The sequence below is a fragment of the Staurois parvus genome, unplaced genomic scaffold, assembly GCF_062004578.1.
Source record: "Staurois parvus isolate SC_StPar_1 unplaced genomic scaffold, SC_StPar_1.0 ptg000290l, whole genome shotgun sequence".
Classification (NCBI taxonomy): Eukaryota; Metazoa; Chordata; class Amphibia; order Anura; family Ranidae; genus Staurois; species Staurois parvus.
The window spans coordinates 2,317,437-2,338,776 of NW_028318086.1; the positions used below are offsets into that span (position 1 = coordinate 2,317,437).

A 21,340-nucleotide genomic window follows, 5' to 3' on the forward strand; every position below is an offset into this window, starting at 1 on the left:
GGAGGGACAGTCATTACTGGGGTGTGGGAAAAGCTGTTGGATTACTTCCATCTGACAGCCGACAGTTGGCTTGTCTTATTTACACACACTCCCAGTGGCTGCAGGGTAAAGCCCTCTCTACCCAGCGGCACCTTCCAGGCCTGTCTTAGGTGCCTAGAGCCCAGAAAACATGGGGGAGGGGGGCAGCCATTACTGGGGTGTGGGAAAAGCTGTTGGATCACATGCATCTGACAGCCAACAGTCGGTTTGTTATATTTACACACATTCCCAGTGGCTGCAGGGTAAAGCCCTGTCTACCCAGTGGCACCTGCCATGCCGGTCTCAGGTGCGTAGAGCACAGGGCACATGGGGGAAAGGGGTTGTGGGAGCAGCCATTACTGGGGTGTGTGTAAAGCTGTTGAATCACCTCCGTCTGACAGCCAACAGTTGTCTTATCATATTTACACACACTTCCATTGGCTGCAGGCTAAAGCCCTCCTCTCTACTCGGCGGCGCCTGCCATGCCTGTCCCAGGTGCGTAGAGCCCAGAAAACATGGGGATGGAGGGTGCATTGGGGGGGGATGTGGGGGGAAAGCTGTTGGATTACATCCATCTGACAGCCGACAGCCAGCTTGTCATATTCACACACATTCCCAGTGGCTTCAGGATAAAGCCCACCTCTCTACCCAGAGGCACCCGCCATGCCGGACCCGAGTGCATAGAGCTCAGAAAACATGAAGATGGAGGGTGCATGTGGGGGCAGCCATTACTGGAGTATTGGAAAAGCTGTTGGATCACATCCATCTGACAGCCAACAGTCGGCTTGTCATATTTACACACTCCCAGTGGCTTCAGGATAAAGCCCACCTCTCTACCCAGAGGCACCCGCCATGCCGGTCCTGAGTGCATAGAGCTCAGAAAACATGAGGATGGAGGGTGCATGTGGGGGCAGCCATTACTGGAGTGTTGCAAAAGCTGTTGGATCACATCCATCTGACAGCCGACAGTCGGCTTGTCATATTTACACACTCCCAGTGGCTTCAGGATAAAGCCCACCTCTCTACCCAGAGGCACCCGCCATGCCGGTCCTGAGTGCATAGAGCTCAGAAAACATGAGGATGGAGGGTGCATGTGGGGGCAGCCATTACTGGAGTGTTGCAAAAGCTGTTGGATCACATCCATCTGACAGCCGACAGTCGGCTTGTCATATTTACACACTCCCAGTGGCTTCAGGATAAAGCCCACCTCTTTACCCAGAGGCACCCGCCATGCCGGTCCTGAGTGCATAGAGCTCAGAAAACATGAGGATGGAGGGTGCATGTGGGGGCAGCCATTACTAGGGTGTGGGAAAAGCTGTTGGATCGCATCCATCTGACAGCCGACAGTCGGCTTGTCATATTTACACACTCCCAGTGGCTTCAGGATAAAGCCCATCTCTCTATCCAGAGGCACCCGCCATGCCGGTCCTGAGTGCATAGAGCTCAGAAAACATGAGGATGGAGGGTGCATGTGGGGGCAGCCATTACTAGGGTGTGGGAAAAGCTGTTGGATCACATCCATCTGACAGCCAACAGTCAGATTGTCATATTTCCACACATTCCCAGTGGCTTCAGAATAAAGCCCACCTCTCTACCCAGTGGCACCCGCCATGCCGGACCCGAGCTCAGAAAACATGAAGATGGAGCATGGAATTGCAGCCATTACTGGGGTGTAGGAAAAACAGTTGGATCACTTCCACGTGACAGACAACAGTCAGCGTGTCATATTTACACGCACTCCCCCACTCTAGGAGGGTTTAATATCCCTTTACACACATCAAAAGGAATGCTTTGTGAATGAGCCCCTCCTACATTTTTCCTATCCAGTCTATAAATGCTGCATTTAGCTCAGCATGGCACCAGAAAACAGAAGGTTAATGGAGTCGATACATAATTTGTTTTCAGGCGAAGGTACGGGTAATCCGATATAAAACGTAACGAGCGGGACAAGCATTTGACGCTGCATACAGGTGTCACGTAGTGCCGGCGGTGTCCGGTGTGCATGGCTCTCCCGAGCGCATGCCTCTCCTTTCATATGGATGTCACTACTGTATTATAAGTGTTTTCTCGGCTCGCCCGCTATCAGCACCGCGCGGCACATTACAGTAATGGGGTAAGTGTATGGAACAGTGAAATCCAATCTCCTTAAACTGATTTGATGTCTGTCTGTAGCACAACATTTCCTGCTAATGGTCTCCTTCATTTTGCAGCAATGTTATCCACCTGGTCGGATTACAGCTGGTTTTAATTACCCGGCTAATAGAGTCCTTAACCGCTGCCCGTCCCCGTACACTGTCTGGACCAAACCCCCAGCCCTTAATGGGCAGCGCAGAGGATTGTATTCTCCCGACCACAAATTAGAAAGAGATCAACATAAGAGCCCTGGGGTGTTACATGGGCCCCCCGTCTGCTTCCTTACGGCTTTGCTGTACAGCTTCACAATTTGCATCCATCATTATGATGATTAAAGCAGTATTAAACCCAAAAGAAAACATGTCCTATATTGCAGCTTACCAATTCTTAGCTGTGGCGGCTGCATTACTTTTCTTAATTGGGGCTTTCTTTCCTTTATTTTCATCTGGTGATCCAGCCAGTAAGTCTGTTGTTTTTCAACAGAACAAGCTGTCTTGCAGATGTCCTAAACTCAGCGGCCAGACTCATCCACCTCACCAAGCGCTCCACATCTACCTCCCCCCTCTGCCAATCCCTTCATTGGCTCCCGACTGCCCAACGCATCAAGTTCAAGCTGCTAACCCTGACCTACAAGGCCATTCACAATGCCGCCCCGAACTACATAACTGACCTGATACCCAAGTACTACCCTACCCGTGCCCTCCGCTCCTCACAGGACCTCCTGCTCTCTAGCTCCCTGGTCTCCTCCTCCCATGGCCGATTGCAGGACTTCTCCAGGACTTCCCCCATCCTCTGGAACTCCCTACCCCAATCCATCAGACTGTCACCTACCCTCCTCACCTTCAGGCGCACCCTGAAAACCCTCCTCTTCAGGGAAGCCTACCCCAACCTCACCTAACACCCGACCTCACCTAACAACTAACCTCCTCCACTCTTCCTACCACTCCATCCCCCACAGCCATCTCCTCCTGTGCAACCTTCCCCTCCCTCCTAGATTGTAAGCTCGAAAGAGCAGCGCCCTCGATCCCCTCGTGTATTGTATTGTACGGTCTTGTCTCATGTTCTGTCCCCCTTGCTACTGTACAGCGCTGAGCATACCCTTTGGCGCTATATAAATACTGTATAATAATAATAATGTAGCAGTTAGAGGGTTGAGATAACCCCAGTTACCACTGACAGGGGTGCTTACTGTGATCAGCGTTTTATCGATTTATGTAAAACCTTTATCTCAAAAGGAACAAAACTGTTGCTATTAGGGCTCTTTGACACGGATGTTCTGATCGGGTCCACCTGGTCCGATCGGAACCTTCATTCTCCTCTATGGAGCGGCGGGTGTAAACAGACATGTGTCAGGAGTGGACTGACAACTCATGGGGTCCCCCGGGCAATAGGGGATCATGGGGCCCCTGTGTCCTCATCCACACTCATACCACAACCAAAAAAGCCTATGAAAGGTATCAGGGGCATCTCATGGGGCCCCCTACTGACCCCGGGCCCTCAGGCAGTGCCTGAGTTCTCGAATGTTCAGTCCGCCCCTGGTACATGTACATCCGCCCAGTGGTGTATTTAGGTTTTGTGCTGTCCTAGGCAACACAAAAATCGTATGTTCCCACGGGCACCGACCAACACCCCCCCCCCTTCCCCCTCCTGCAGAGAGAGCCTAATGCAGGCCATAGATGGGCGGTTTGCCGAATTGTCGGCCGATAAACGAAAAATCGGTCGGTGCCGTTGCCGATGCTGCCACCAATGTCCTCGAAAAACTGTAGTTTTTCATGGATTTTCCAGCATGATCGATAAAAATAAATGAGAAGACCCTCGAAAAACGGCCCACGGCTGGCCCCACTAACGGCGTGAATATCGGCCGATAAACAGCCCGTTTATGGCCTGCATAAGGCTGGCCATACACTATACAATTTTCTGTCCAATTTCTGCCCAATTTCCTTTAGAGTTGCCTTCAACTATGTAGTGTAAGGGCCGGCCTGATTGGATACAATTGAAAGTGTTGTTAGGTTTGACCTCATATTATATGGTTTTTGGTAAATCTAAACCAAAAATCTCAAGAAAATTGTATAATGTATAGCCAGCCTGACATTGCTGATATTGACCAACGACACCCCTACCCCCACCCGGGAGAGCTTTCTACTACCCCCACCCCCCTCCCAGGCGCTAGAGAAAAAGACATTCATCTTCACAGCTCTGGACATCCCCAGGAAGGAGAGTCGGGCTCTACATACACCATCAAGCAGCCCGCAGCCTCTCTCGGATCCCACCCGGTTTCCATGGCACGTGTGTCCCTTCTTTCATCTCTTATTATGGGGGGAGGTGCTGCCCCCTTGAAAAATGCCGCCCTAGGCAAGTGCCTTGTTTGCCTTGTGGAAAATATGCCCCTGCATCCGCCGACATCCGATCCGATCCACCAAAAAGGGACGGATGGGGATCCAATTCCCCTTCCGTATGTCTGATCGGGTCGGATGAAAATGAACAGGCGGTTCGTTTTCATCCGACAGCCCATTGAGGAGAGCGAGCAGCTCTGTGTCTGTTCTGCAGCAGCAAAGCGGACACAGAGCTAACATCCGCTTGCTAAGCGGGGATCCCCCACTGAGCAAGTGGATCTGCCAGCGGGTCCACCTCGTGTGAAAGGACCCTAACTGCTAAAATGTGAGCTGGAGTTTGGCTTCAATTTGTTAGTGTATATAAATCTAATAGTACATCTAACACCAGACCAGGGGCGGACTGACCATTCGAGCACTCAAGCACTGCCTGAGGACCCGGGGTCAGTAGGGGGCCCTATGAAATGCCCCTGGTACCTTTTTTATAAGCTTTTTTGAGTGTGGGCAAGGACACAGGGGACCCATGATCCCCTATTGCCTGGGGGCGCCATTAGTTGTCAGTTTGCACCAGACTGACAATGCTGCTGTCCAAAGGTGCCCACTATGTTCCTTCATCCAGTGTGGGGGCACTCTAAGCCTGTGTTCACACTTGTGCAGTGCGGCATATTGCATGGAACCGCACCGTAATCATGTGCAAACATATGCAAATTCTGTGCGGTGCGATTTGAGCTATTTCGTATGACTCAAATCGCATCACATCCGCACCAAAAAGGTACAGGACCCTTTTTTGGTCTGCACTAGATTCAGATCGCATGGGTATTCACACCCATGCGATCCGATTCTGCACTTGGCAACACGTTTTGCGGACCGCTTTTGGGGAATTTTTAACTTAACATACACACCCGCAGCAGGGGTGCGATTGTGATGCGATGCGGAATTCGCACAGAAACCGCTGCGAATTCTGCACCACATCAGCATGAACCTATGCTAATACAGGAGATGTGTTACTGTCCAGATCACCAGGTGAAAACAGAGATAAAAAAAAGCCAAAAAAAGAGAACACTAATGCAGCCACCACATCCAATGATTGGTAAGCTGCAATATATTAAATTTTTTCGGTTTGCGTTTTTTGGTTCACAGTTTACAAACCTCAGCACCCATGTGAATGAGATCCAAAAAAACCCACAAAAATTATTAATATTATTATTATTATTATAAAACATAAATATATTAGTTCTTTAGAAAACCAAATGTCATCCTTTTACCTTTTCCATCTTCTGTAACCTCCCTGGCGGTATTCCCGAGTGTAGCTCGGGGTAAAGTTTCAGCACCACAAGTGGTAACCCCGAGCTACACTCTGGCTTACCATGCGGCACTGCTCCAGGATCTCTTCTTCCTTTCCCTTGTCCTGTTCTCCCGCGATGTCCCCCTGCAGTGTCCCCTGTAATGTCCTCCAGCCAAGGCCGGCATCTGTCTTCTGTGTTCCGTTCCCTGCGACATTCGGGACGTACGGGGGACGGAACTGGCGGGAAATTTGAAAATGACAAAAAGTGACATTCACTAAATACACTAAAATCACATAGTATAACATTCCTGTATCAAACCATTTCACATACATTTTGTCCCGAGTGCTTTGTCCGGCGCCCTGCCTGCATTTTTACTGTTCTTTCTGCCTGGAAACTGAGAAACGTCCATGGCGTCCAAAAAGCGTCCCTTTAGGTCAAAAGCGGTTTTAGACCGGCTAGAGAACAGCGATAGTAAATCAGAACCACTTGCAGAATTGAGTGATAATGATTCGTGGGGGAAATTCCTCATCAGACACTGAAAACGATTCTGCGACTTTGCTCAGTGATGTGCGAACTTGGCGCTCTATTTCACATTTCAGTGTTTTTGGTTTGATTATATTATTGAATTAAATTTATTATTATTATATTATTTTTTATAATTATTTATTAAATTATAATTTATGATTTCGTGTTTCAAATCTTATCATACCTGGGATGTTTACTAGACTCTTGTTCGGACAGATTTCAGTGAGTTATTCCTAAAAATGACAGCCTACAATAAAAAAAATACACATTTCCATGCAAAAAAATGTACCGCTTTGAGCACAGAAATATGGACATAATCAGACCGCTAGGGAGGTTAAACTGATGAAAGTCAATTTGTGATATAAAGTTCAATAAGACGGTTTCATCTTTGACAGCAAATGGGACGCAGGTTATAATAGCTGGACTAGCTGATCATGTAATCAAAGCTGGAGCATTCTGCCACTTTGTGATCCCGTATATCTGCCGTCAGATCTGTATACACGGACGACACGACACCCATCAACAGCTGAATGCAGATATTAAATTAGAGCCATCCGAGCAGGAAATACACATTAGCGGAGATCATTTCTGACACTTAATTGTTTAAAAGGTGACCTGCTGACCAGATCTCTTCTTGTTTAGTCTGTGGCAGGAGAGAATGACAAATCTGAAAAGTTGTGAAAATTAAATCAAATCCAATAGCAATGCTTATGAATATTTATTTATTAGGAAAGTATTTTGTTTGCTAAAAGACCGTGTATCATAAACAATTCCTGTTTTAAAAAAATAAAATACTGCTTTCACCTCTTTTTCTTTTCATCCTTAGGGCTGCTCATCTCCTGCGGTCTCTAGAGCCGGGGTCTCCAAACTATGGCCTTCCAGCTGATGAAGTATTACATGTCTAAATTGGCCCTTGTATATGAATGTGAGTTAGGGACCTTAGATTGTACCCCCCCTGAGGGTTAGGGACCTTAGATTGTACCCCCCCTGAGGGTTAGGGACCTTAGATTGTACGCCCCTTGAGGGTTAGGGACCTTAGATTGTACGCCCCTTGAGGGTTAGGGACCTTAGATTGTACGCCCCTTGAGGGTTAGGGACCTTAGATTGTACACCCCTTGAGGGTTAGGGACCTTAGACTGTACGCCCCTTGAGGGTTAGGGACCTTAGATTGTACGCCCCTTGAGGGTTAGGGACCTTAGATTGTACGCCCCTTGAGGGTTAGGGACCTTGTATTGTACGCCCCTTGAGGGTTAGGGACCTTGTATTGTACGCCCCTTGAGGGTTAGGGACCTTAGATTGTACGCCCCTTGAGGGTTAGGGACCTTAGATTGTACGCCAATTGAGGGTTAGGGACCTTAGTACAATTTAAGGTCCCTAACTCTCAATTGGCGTACAATCTAAGGTCGCTAACCCTCAAGGGGCGTACAATCTAAGGTTCCTAACCCTCAAGGGGCGTACAATCTAAGGTCCCTAACCCTCAAGGGGCGTACAATCTAAGGTCCCTAACCCTCAAGGGGCGTACAATACCTTGAGGGTTAGGGACCTTAGATTATACGCCCCTTGAGGGTTAGGGACTGATGTGAATGTACAATATATATGTAAAAGAGCTGCGTGACGGCGCTATATAAGTACCTGAAATAAATAATAAATAAAGTCCCATCATGCCTCTGCCTCTGGGAGTCTTGCCTGTGGTTGTCAGAGTCTTGCAAGGTCTCATGGGACTTGCAGTTCCTCAACACCTGGAGGGCCATAGTTTGGAGACCCGTGCTTTAGAGCCACTTCCTGTCTACATGCACATCAGCGATAGCTACATGGCATTTCACAGGACGGAGTACTTGATGGTGACAACAGTGTACTATACCTGCATAATGTGTGTTGAAACAGCCATTTGCAGTCTCTTTTGGAAGCCCCTGTAGCGGGGTGAGGATGCAGGAACCCAACAGGTAACATGTGACTGTAGTTTTCAATTGTGTTCCATTTGCAGCTTTCAGTAAAATGACACGTGGTGATCCTGCCATGAAGGCCAGCATGTCAATATGTAAAAATGTATTTAGAATGTGGGAGGAAACCAGAGTAAAGCCATGCAAGCACAGGGAGAACATAAAAACTTGAGGGAACCCAAGCCCAGGGAGAACATGCAAACGCTAGTAAACTCATGCCAGCATAAGGAGAGCATGCAAACTTGAGGAACCAGAGTAAACCCAAACAAGCACAGTGAGAACATGCAAACTCCACAAAACCACAGTAAACTAATACAAGTACAAGGAAAACATGCACAGTTGAGGAAACTAGAGTAAACCCTTGAAAGCTCAGGGAGAACATGAAGACTTGAGGAAATGAGAGTAAACCCACGTAAGCACAGGGAGAACATGCAAACCTGAGAAAGTCTAAGTAAACTTATGTAAGCACACAGAGATGAAGCAAACTCTAAGACACTGAAGTAAACTCATGCAAGCATAAGGAGAACATGCAAACTTGAGGAACCAGAGTAAACCCAGACAAGCACAGGAAGAATGTGCAAAGTCAAGAAAGTCTAAGTAAACCCACGTAAGCACATGGAGAACATGCAAACTCAAGGAAAGTGGAGTGAACCCATGCAAGCATAGAGAGAACATTCAAACTTTGGGTAGCAGAGGAAACCCACTCAAGCACATGGAGAACATGCAAACTCAAGGAAAGTGGAGTGAACCCATGCAAGCATAGAGAGAACATTCAAACTTAGGGGAGCAGAGGAAACCAACTCAAGCACATGGAGAACATGCAAACTCAAGGAAAGTGGAGTGAACCCATGCAAGCATAGAGAGAACATTCAAACTTAGGGGAGCAGAGGAAACCCACTCAAGCACATGAAGAACATAAACTCAAGGAAACCAGAATAAACTCATGCAAGTACAGAGAAAGCATGCACACTTGAGGAAACCAGAGTAAACCCATGCAGGCACAGGGAAACCATTCAAATTCAAGGAAGACCAGCTAAAGCCAATGCATGCACAAGGAGAACATGCAAACTTGAGGAAACAGGAGTAAACCTTTACAAGCTCAGGGAGAACATGCAAACTCAAGGAAGTTGCAGTAAATTCATGAAAGCACAGGGAGAACATGAGGACTAAAGGACGTCTACGTAAACCCACGTAAGCACAGGGAGAACATGCAAACAGTAGTTTTCAATTGTGTTACATTTACAGCTTTCAGTAAAGTGATACTTGGTGATCCTGCCATGAAGGCCAGCATGTAAACATAACCAAATGTATTTAGAATGTGGGAGGAAACCAGAGTAAAGCCATGCAAGCACAGGGAGAACATAAAAACTTGAGGAAACCCAAGTAAACCCAGGGAGAACATGCAAACCCAAGGAAGTCTAAGTAAACTTATGTAAGCACACAGAGATGAAGCAAACTTTAAGACACTGGAGTAAACTCATGCAAGCATAAGGAGAACATGCAAACTTGAGGAACCAGAGTAAACCCAGACAAGCACAGGAAGAATGTGCAAAGTCAAGAAAGTCTAAGTAAACCCACGTAAGCACATGGAGAACATGCAAACTCAAGGAAAGTGGAGTGAACCCATGCAAGCATAGAGAGAACATTCAAACTTTGGGTAGCAGAGGAAACCCACTCAAGCACATGGAGAACATGCAAACTCAAGGAAAGTGGAGTGAACCCATGCAAGCATAGAGAGAACATTCAAACTTAGGGGAGCAGAGGAAACCAACTCAAGCACATGGAGAACATGCAAACTCAAGGAAAGTGGAGTGAACCCATGCAAGCATAGAGAGAACATTCAAACTTAGGGGAGCAGAGGAAACCCACTCAAGCACATGAAGAACATAAACTCAAGGAAACCAGAATAAACTCATGCAAGTACAGAGAAAGCATGCACACTTGAGGAAACCAGAGTAAACCCATGCAGGCACAGGGAAACCATTCAAATTCAAGGAAGACCAGCTAAAGCCAATGCATGCACAAGGAGAACATGCAAACTTGAGGAAACAGGAGTAAACCTTTACAAGCTCAGGGAGAACATGCAAACTCAAGGAAGTTGCAGTAAATTCATGAAAGCACAGGGAGAACATGAGGACTAAAGGACGTCTACGTAAACCCACGTAAGCACAGGGAGAACATGCAAACAGTAGTTTTCAATTGTGTTACATTTACAGCTTTCAGTAAAGTGATACTTGGTGATCCTGCCATGAAGGCCAGCATGTAAACATAACCAAATGTATTTAGAATGTGGGAGGAAACCAGAGTAAAGCCATGCAAGCACAGGGAGAACATAAAAACTTGAGGAAACCCAAGTAAACCCAGGGAGAACATGCAAACCCAAGGAAGTCTAAGTAAACTTATGTAAGCACACAGAGATGAAGCAAACTTTAAGACACTGGAGTAAACTCATGCAAGCATAAGGAGAACATGCAAACTTGAGGAACCAGAGTAAACCCAGACAAGCACAGGAAGAATGTGCAAACTCAAGAAAGTCTAAGTAAACCCATGTAAGCACATGGAGAACATGCGAACTCAAGGAAAGTAGAGTGAACCCATGCAAGCATAGAGAGAAAATTCAAACTTAGGGGAGCAGAGTAAACCCACTCAAGCACATGGAGAACATGCAAACTCAAGGAAACCAGAGTAAATTCATGCAAGTACAGGGAAAACAATACACACTTGAAGAAACCAGAGGAAACCCTTGCAGGCACAGGGAAACCATTTAAATTCAAGGAAGACTAGCTTAAGCCCATGCATGCACAAGGAGAACATGCAAACTTGAGGAAACAGGAGTAAACCCTTGCAAGCTCAGGGAGAACATGCAAACTCAAGGAAGTCGAAGTAAAATCATGCAAGCAGAGGAAGAACATACAAACCCAAAAAAACTAGAGTAATCACATGCAAGCAACCAGAGATCAAGGAAACTGGAGCAAGCCCATGCAAGCACAGGAAGACCATGCAAACTCAAGGATACAGGAGTAAACCCATACAAGCATAGGGAGAACATGCAAACATTTGGAACCAAAGTAAGCCCACACAAGCACAAGTAGAAAATAAAAAAAACTCAAGAAAGTCTAAGTAAACCTACACAAGCACAGGGAAAACATGCAAACTTGCGGAAGTCTAATTAACCGCATTCCCGCTGCCCTATAGCAGATATATTGCAACAGGGTGGCAGGGGTGCGCAAAAGCACGTATTTATACATGATTTTGCATCTCTGGCTAGGGGGCACACACACACCAGGGGCGGACTGACCATTCCAGCACTCGGGCACTGCCCGAGTGCCCAGGGTCAGTAGGGGGCCCCATGAAATGCCCCTGGTACCTTTTTATAGGCTTTTTTGGGTGTGCTTTGAGTGTGGGCAAGGACACAGGGGCCCCATGATCCCCTGTTGCCCGAGGGCCCCATGAGTTGTCAGTCCACCCCTGACACACACCCTACCTGCTCTGCCACGGCTGTCAATCGCCGGGCCCCGGATGATGATTACTCACCAGCACCCGATGATTGCCGAGCATCTCCAACACGGGGGGGGGGTGCGCGCCCGTGCGCCCTGACAGTTCTCCTCCGTATCAGCTCATGCACACTGCTTTGCATGGTTGTGTATAGCACAGCCATGCAAAGCAGTGTGCTGACAGTGAAGCACACATACAGCTCAAGTAGTGAAACAGCACACAGCACACAGTTAACCCTTTGATCGCCCCACATATTAACCCCTTCCTGCCCAGTGCCATTAGTACAGTGTCAGTGCTTTTTATTAACACTGATCACTGTATTGGCATCACTGGGGATGTCAGTGACACCAAGTCAGCCCCCCCCCAGTGTCAGAATGCCTGCCGCTATAAGTCGCTGATCGCCGCCATTACTAGTAAAAATGAAAAACAAAAAATAGAATTCCAGTATCTATACCGCCATTTGTAAACGCTATAACTTTCACATAAACCAATTAATTTACATGTACTGGGATGTACCTGTGCCCAGTAGTGCCACCCACCTGTGCCCACCAGTGCCACCCACCTGTACCCACCAGTGCCACCCACCAGTGCCCATCAGTGCAGCCCAGCAGTGCTGCCAGTCAGTGCCCAGCGGTTGTGCCAGTCAGTGCCCAGCAGTGATGTCAGTCAGTGCTACCTATCAGTCCTGTCTATCAGTACCCATTATCAGTGTCACCTATCAGTGCCACCTATCCGTGACACCTCATTAGTGCTGCCTATTAGTGCCGCCTATCCGTGCCACCTCAGTGCTGCCTATCAGTGCCCATCAGTGCCGCCTATCAGTGCCCATCAGTGCTGCCTTATCAACGCACATCAGTGAAGGAGAAAAATTACCTGTTTGAAAAATTTTATAATAGAAACAAAGAAACTTTTTTTTTTTTTCAAATTTTTCTGCACTTTTTCTGCTTATAGCACAAAAAGTAAAGTCCCAGCAGCGATTAAATACCACCAAAAGAAAGCTCTATTTGTGAGAAAAAAATGATAAAAATTTCATATGGGTACAATCTTGCATGACCGCGCAATTGTCAATCAAAGTGCGACAGCGCTGAAAGCTGAAAGGTGGCCTGGTAAATAAGGGGGTATAAGTGCTCGGTAGGCAAGTGGTTAAAAAAGTAAAAAATATAGTTTTTTTCTCAAAATTGTCAGCCTTTTTTTTATGGTGCAAACAATAAAAAATGCACAGGCGATCAAATACCACCAAAAGAAAGCTCTATGCGTGGGGAACAAAGGACATAAATTTAATTTGGGTGTAGTGTTGCATGACCGCACAATTGTCAGTTAAAGTAACGCAGCGCCGTAACGTAAAAAATGGTCTGGACAGGAAGGGGGGGGGAATCCTCTGGAGGGCAAGTGGTTAAACCCAAGCACAGGAATGCCATGCAAACTTGAGGAAACCAAAGTAAACCCACACAAACATGTAACCAGGGGCGGACTGACCATTCTAGCACTCGGGCACTGCCCGAGGGCCCGGGGTCAGTAGGGGGCCCCATAAGATGCCCCTGGTACCTTTCATTGGCTTTTTCATAGGCTTTTTTGGGTGTGGGTGAGGACACAGGGGCCCCATGATCCCCTATTGCCTGGGGGCTCCATGAGTTGTCAGTCCGCCCCTGCATGTAACCCCCTACAAATGGTGTCCAGGCCAGGATTTGAACCCAGGACTCTAGTGCTGTTAGGCAGAAGAGCCAGCCACTAAGCATAGAGACACAGATTTTACAATAAGGACAGGTAGGTCTCCCAACAAATTTGGCACGCCCAATACAACGAGCTTTGAACTGGGCAGAACCATAGGTTGGAGACCTTCACCATACATCTCTGTACAGAATGGCCACAGTCCATCCAGAGAAGAGTGACCAGGGTCAGCGGCGGTGTTAATAGTTTCAAGCAGTTTTTCCTGGCAACTTCAGCGTCATACATTAGAGCCAGGACGTTTTAATGTTAAGTGGAAACAATGAAGAAGGCGGTAAATGCTGTTTCCTTATTTAAAAAGTATTTCCTGCATTGTAAATGTATCTAATTAAACATTTGGTTATAGGTTTCCTTGATGTCACGCAGGTCGCTTTATGGCCGCGAGGCCTTATAGGGCCATTAAAGACTCTTTTTTTTTTTTACTTGTTTATATCTCTTTGAATTCTTCAATGTTTTACCGAGTGCATCGAACCAATTACATTACATTCCTGCCACAAAGGAAAAGGCAAACGCAATACAAAAAAAGTTAAAAAAAAAAAAAGTTGCATAAATATTTTTGAGTTCCATAGCAAAATCAGGTCATTTGGCGATTATTATTATTATTATTTATTATTATTATTATTATTATTATACAGTATTTATAAAGCGCCAATAGTTCGCTCAGCGCTGTACATTACAAAGGGGACAGAACATGTGACAGAACAATACCAATACAATGTAAAACATGAGGGGATTGAGGGCCCTGCTCTTTCAAGCTTACAATCTAGGAGGGAGGGGATGGTGGCACAGGAGGAGATAGCTGTGGGGGATGGAGTGGTAGGAAGAGTGGAGGAGGTCGGCAAGTTAGCAGGGGGTGGGGTAGGCTTCCCTGAAGAGATGGGTTTTCAGGGTGCGCCTAAAGGAGAGGAGAGTAGGTGATAATCTGATGGGTTGGGGCAGGGGGTTCCAGAGGATGGGTGACACCCTGGAGAAGTCCTGCAGGCGGGCATGGGTGGAGGAGACCAGGGAACTAGAGAGAAGGAGGTCTTGTGAGGAGCGGAGTGTGCGTGTTGGGTGGTACTTGGATATTAGGTCAGTGATGTAGTTCGGGGCAGTATGGTGGACGGCTTTGTACGTCAGTGTTAGGATTTTGAATTTGATCCGTTGCGCAATCGGAAGCCAGTGGAGGGATTGGCAGAGGGGGGTGGCGGAGATGGAGCGGTTGGAAAGGTGAATGAGTCTGGCAGCCGTATTCAGGATCGACTGAAGCGGGGATAGCCAGCGGCTAGGCAGGCCACTGAGGAGGGAGTTGCAGTAGTCGAGTCGTGATATGATGAGGGAGCGGATGAGCTGCTTAGTGGTTTCTGGGGTTAGGAACGTGCGGATTTTGGCGATGTTGCGGAGGTGGAGTCTGCACGAGTTTGTTAAAGATTGGACTTGGGGCTGGAAGGATAGGTTGGAGTCCAGAATGACACCAAGTACTCTGGCCTGCAGGGCGGGTTTGATGGGGGCGTTGTTGGATGTGATGGAGAAGTCAATGGGGGGTGGTGCCCGGGCTGGGGGAAGACAAGAAACTCGGTTTTGGAGAGGTTCAGTTTAAGGAAGTGGAGTGACATCCAGTCTGATATGTCTGATATGTCGCTCAGTAGGTGTGTGATTCGGGTGGAGACCGAGGGGGTGAGGTGGGGGGTTGAGAGATAGATTTGTGTGTCGTCGGCATAGAGGTGGTAGTTGAAGCCGTGAGAGTGCATGAGTTGGCCAAGGGAGGAGGTGTAGATGGAGAAGAGAAGGGGCCCGAGGACGGAGCCTTGAGGGACCCCAACAGGGAGGGGGAGTGAGGGGGAGGTGGTAGCATTATAGGTAACGCTGAAAGAGCGTTGTGACAGGTAGGATGAGAGCCAGGAGAGAGGACGAGGGAGTGTAGTTTTTTGAGGAGGAGCGATAGCTGTCCCCAACCCCTTTCACATTTTTCTTAAGCGGAGCTCCACCCAAAAGGGGAAATTCCGCTTTAAGTCTTTGTCCCCTGCTCCCCGTTAAGGATTGGCACCTTTGGGGAGCGGGTACCCAAATTTGACAGGAACCCGCTCCCACTTCCGCTGCGATTGCCTAGGTGATCAGAAGCAGAAGTTGACCTCCCTCCCCGTAGTCTTCTGGGACACATGACAGGTCCCAGAAGACTACGGAGCCAATCACAAAGCGCAGTGCTTCTCGCGCACGCGCAGTGGGCACCCGGCTGTGAAGCCGCAAGCTGTCACAGCCGAGTGCCCACACTGAAGATTCCGGCGCCAGGGAGAGAAGACGGCCGGTAAAACCAGCAGTGGTGAAGACCGAGGGACAGGTAAGTGGCTGTATTTTAAAAGTCAAAAACTGTAGCTACTGACTTTTTTTTCTTTCAGGTGGAACTCTACTTTAAGAGAACCTGGACTGTAGAAGCCGTGCCCAAGAAAAAGGAGAAGCGTAGGACAAAGGACTAGTCAACAGTATTGCCTGTATGCTTCCAGCAACTGAACCTTTTACTATTACTGACTTACTATGCCTTGTTCTATGCTGTGGAAGCCACCATCTTGGTAGGGGCAAGATGTTGCTCCCTCATGTCAGAGCTGCCCCATGGTGATTGGTTGGGTCAGTGGAGAAACTAGAACCTTCAGGGCCCCTGTGCAAGGAACCATGATGGGCCCCCCTGACCCCCGTCTGGGGCCCTTCCCTTCGAGGTGGTGTGTTAACCAATTAAGCAAAACCTGCTGTATGTCTGTGGATGACTTTGCTATCAACTTAACCCACAGCACAGGGAGAACATGCAAACTCGAGGAAACAGGAGGACCAACCTGCAGCCCTGCATGAGGCTTTCTGGTACCTATTGTGTGGCCCTGGGGCTCCCTGCACACAGTGGTTAGCACTTTCCTTACCTAGGTATTTACTAAAGTCAGGTTCCTAGAAGTGAAATGGTTGGGTTTACTTCATCCACACTATCCTTTTTTTTTCTGTACTGCCCAACCATCTTCTCTTTTTATGTTTTTTTTCCTCTGCTCTTCTATAATGTCTTGCTTGATAAAAAGAAATGTCAGATGTGGAAAAAGCAATTTTACAGGGGCTGTAGGGAGCACAAAAGAAATGCCCGCAGCGATAAAAGAAGAAAAGAATTAGCGCAGGGCAGGCATGACTAGGCCCAGAGTGGGAAGGAAGACGTGTAAGGGTTAATGATAGTATTAGGGTTGGTAAAGGATAGCTGGGGGATCTGGTTGGTAGAGGAGAGTGTAGGTGGGGTCTTCTGCACTTTAGGGTGGGGTGTCCTAGGGAGGGGCGTCAGTTGGAGCTGGACGTGGGAGAGAGAGCTTCCCTCCCGCCCTCCCTGTTTGGTGAGTGTTGTGTTCCTCCTGGGGGGGGGATTATTTCAGTTCCTGGGCGGTGGTTGGTCTTTGGAGGCGGTTCTTATCTTGGAGGTACAAAAATGGTGTGGGACCCATCGTTGGTATGGGATGCCCGGGAACATTCCAGTTAACCAAGGTTTAACTGGAAGGTGGTGGTGCTGCACTGCGGACGGTATGGTTGTCTCCGAGCTGGTTGGTTGCGGCTGGAGGCCTAGTGGAATATGGTTGCCCGCAGGTGCATTTTGGATCGTTTTGGAGGTGCCTTCAAAGACCAACGACAACTCTTTATGTTTTCTGTTATAAGGAATGGTTGATGTGTTTAAAATTGATTTGTTAATAAAAGGCCCTGTTGGCCATTTTACTCCAAAATTGGTGTCATGTTTTCTGTAAGTATAGTAAGTAAAGGGGATTGGTATGGAAGGGTAATGGTGGTGTAGTGGGGTCTGGATGAACCTATCTCGGGTGCACTAGTCATGTGAAAGTACATTGCAAAGGAGCTGTAATATCCGTTATCTCCAGCAAGCTCATGTAATGTATTTCCTGTTTATGACAGTCTCCTGAAGCATATTGACAGTCTTTAACCACTCCTATAGCATGTTCGCAGACTCTAAACATCTCTGGTAGCATGACTGTATTCTCTGGCCATCTCCTGCAGTGTGTCATTAGTCTCTGACCCTATCTTGTAGCATACATGTAGTCTTGTAATATTCTAATCCTCTGCTGCAGTATGTCTGGAGTTTCTGACCATCTCTTGAAATGTGTCTGTAGTCTGTGACCAGCTCATGTAACATATCTGAAGTTCTGACCATCTCTTGTAGCATGCCCAAGGTCTCTGATCATCTACTGTAGCATGTCTGTAGTCTCTGACCAGGGGCCGACTGACCATTTGGAAACTCGGGCACTGCCCGAGGGCCCAGGGTCAGTAGGGGGCCCCATGAGATTCCCCTGGTACCTTTTTCATAGGCTTTTTGAGTTTGGGCAAGGACACAGGGGCTCCACGATCCCCTATTGCCCGGGGGCCCCATGAGTTGTCAGTCCGCCCCTGTCTCTGACCTTCTCTTGTAGCTTTCCCATAGTCTCCGATCATCTACTGTAGCTTGTCTGTAGTGTCTGACCTTCTCTTGTAGCAGATCTACGGTCTCTGAGCATTTCCTGTAGAATGTCTTCAGTCTTTGGGCAAGTCTTGTAGCAAGCATGGTTTTCTCCTCTAGCATGTCTGCAGGTTCTCACCAACTCTTGTAGCATACCCGTTGTCTCTGACCATCTCCTGTAGCATGTCTGCGATCTCTCTTCTAATATGGAAGGAGTTTCTACCCATCTCCCATTGTTCCTGACCTTCTTTTGGAACATGCCCATAGGCTTTTATCATCTCCTGTAGTATATCTGCAATCTCTGACCATCTATCCTATTATACCCATAGTCTGATCATCTCTTATAACATGTCTGCAATCTCTGGTCATCTCTTGTAGAGTACCCGCTGTCTCTGGCCATCTGTTGTAGCATGTCCTTGGTCTCTTACCATCTTCTGTAGCATGTCTGCAGTCTCTGTCCATCTCTTGTAGCATACCCGTAGTGTCCGACCATCTCTTGTATCATTCTTGTAATCTCTGACCATCTCTTGTATCATACCTGTAGTCTCTGAGCATCTTTTGAAGGATGCTCCTAGTCACTGATCAACTCTTGTAGGATACCTGTAGTCTCTGACCATCTGTTGTAGGGTGCCTCTAGTCTCTGATCAACTCTTGTAGCCAGGGGTGGACTGACCATTCGAGCACTCGGGCACTGCCCGAGGGCCCAGGGTCAGTAGGGGGCCCCATGAAATGCCCCTGGTACCTTTTTGTATAGGTTTTTTTGAGTGTGGGCAAGGACAGAGGGGCCCCATCATCCCCTATTGCCTGGGGGCCCCATGAGTTGTCAGTCCGCCCCTGCTTGTAGCATACCTGTAGTCTCTGACCATCTGTTGTAGGATGCCCCTAGTCTCTGACCATCTCCTGGAGCATGTCCACAGTCTGACAACTTTCTGTAGCATCACACAGGGGCCCCATCATCCCCTATTGCCTGGGGGCCCCATGAGTTGTCAGTCCGCCCCTGCTTGTAGCATACCTGTAGTCTCTGACCATCTGTTGTAGGATGCCCCTAGTCTCTGACCATCTCCTGGAGCATGTCCACAGTCTGACAACTTTCTGTAGCATCACATTGCATATTATGAGACCCTTTAGTGATCTAAAGGGTGGCACTTGAGGTCCACAATATCAGTTAAGTCAACTTCCACTGACCGTAACTTTCCGATTCTCGAGCTATTGAAAAAGAACTACTGTATGAACTAAATTATAATAAAATACAGTGTAAACCAGTCATGTCACAGCCTTTTGTCTCGTTCACTGTTCCGTGGCCCCCCATTCCATTCACTGGACGATTAGAAAAAAAAACCTGAATGCGTGCAATGGGCATTCTGACAGAATGCCACATCCTGTCGAGGGATTGTGTAGGGCGAGTCCATGGGAACGTGACTCCTCGAGCTCTCTACGGGCTGAGTGGGGAGATGGAGAGGATTTTTTACACACGGTAAAGTGTTGGGAGCATAGACTATAAAAGGAAGGCATTTTAATGCCCAGCCAGAGCATACACACTGCACTTTCTGCCTCACACTGCCGCCTTTGTTCACCTTCCGATCGTTCTGTTTGTTGCACGACTTTTGCTGAGAAGTAAATGGAGCTCATGCTGTAGTTAGTTGGCTTTTCAAATTCCCCTTTAAATGGACCTGAATTTGAAACTCCCGTCTAACCCCGAGAGGGATTTTGTTGCACCATTTGCACATAAATTGTGATGGCAACTTTAGAGTTTATGCAAGTTTTGGAAAGTTAACCCTTTTTCTCTACAGTACAGGGTTAGACCGTGTCACAGATCTACAAGATTCTGATTGTTGTGAACGGAAATGTACTGCCGAAAGGCTTTGTGCTACAAGATACTGATTAGACTTTATACCATGTGTACTGTTCTGCAATTGCTGAAGTGTGAAAAATGATCTTTTATTTGTATTACACCAGAATTGCAAAAAAAAAAAGTGTATATGGCCATATTTGTTATGTTCAAGCTTTTTACCTGGTGATTCTGCTGGAGAGACACTTATTGTCCTTGAGAAGACATTCCCAACCAAGGTTCCTTCAAGGTTACGAGGGGTTCCTTGAACTGTAACTGACAGTCCTCCCAGTTAATGTGCTTGCATAGTTCTGGGGCCAACACCACTTGCCAGCATCAACTGCATGAACTCAATTATCTATTTGGCGGTCTGTAAAGGTGGCATTCTGACCACCATTGTAAGGGTGGCATTCTTTTCACCAGCCATCAATGAATTGGTTTTTGCATGGGTTACCAGGGCCTTGAATTATTTTAGGTTTCCTCTGGGGTAAAAAGATTAAGAAAGGCTGTACTAGAGTGACAATGGTCACTCACTATAGTGTATACAGGACACTGCAGAATACCTCCCCTTCTCCTCATCTCCATAACATGGGGGGAAGTGTTCTGTATTATGGAGATGCTGCAGAAGGGATTTTAGGTATTAGGTCAGGTGCAAGGTTAGTGTTAAGCAGACCAGGGGTGGACTGACCATTTGGAAACTCGGGTACTGCCCGAGGGCCCGGGGTCAGTAGGGGGCCCCATGAGATGCCCCTGGTACCTTTTTTATAGGCTTTTTTTGAGTTTGGGCAAGGACACAGGGGCCCCATGATCCCCTGTTGCCCGGGGGCCCCATGAGTTGTCAGTCCACCCCTGAAGCAGACCATACATGAGATGCATGGTAGGCAAAGCAGGGCAAATACTTCTGCTGAGTTTTGTGTTTGAGCACATGACTTTCTCGGCCTTTTGGCTAAGATCAAGTGTAGTATCTGTTCTTATCAGTGTCCAGTGGGGGTGCTCCCGGCCATTCTAGCTTTGCAGGGATGGCTGTTGTATAGTACCCTCACTGGTATGATGGGGGTCTGGAAGGCTAGTACCGGGGGGATAGAAACCGGGGAGCGCCACAAGTTAAGCTGGGGCCCTGGGAGTAATTCCCCCGAGAAAACTGGAAGGACCCAGTACCTCCTGATTTGGACGGATCTACCTTGTCTGGCCAGGGGCTGGGAAGGCAGAGAGTCCGCAAACACAGTGCCCCCTGAGTAGTCGCCTCAGGGGTGCTCTGAGTAGCACTTGGGTGTGGGACCCCACGTTGCGAAAGAGCACATGGTCACTGAGTTTAAACACTTTTTGCACTGCGCCTCTAGGACCGGGCCTTTTGGCCAAGTCCTGGGCAATTTTTTTGCTACAGGCCTCAGGGCCTGGTCAGTGCACAATTTGGCACGACCACTTTATTATTTTTATAGATTTATTTAATTATTTATTTATTTATTCACTCCCACGTTTGTCACCTTTTACTTATGTGTGTGTTTTCTTCACATGATGGAGGGTGTGGGTCCTCGGGCCTGCCCTGAAGTCTAGGGGGGGGATGTGTGGCCTTTTGGTTCCTTCCTCCCCTGATCCCTAGGGGGTTTTCTCTTCGGGAGAGC

General features: G+C 47.7%; 1 pseudogene; it reads left to right on the plus strand.

Annotated features, from left to right (window-relative positions):
• The first annotated feature begins 20,643 nt into the window (after positions 1-20,643).
• On the plus strand, positions 20,644-20,760 carry LOC149458269 (U2 spliceosomal RNA; annotated as a pseudogene).
• The last annotated feature ends 580 nt before the right edge of the window (positions 20,761-21,340 follow it).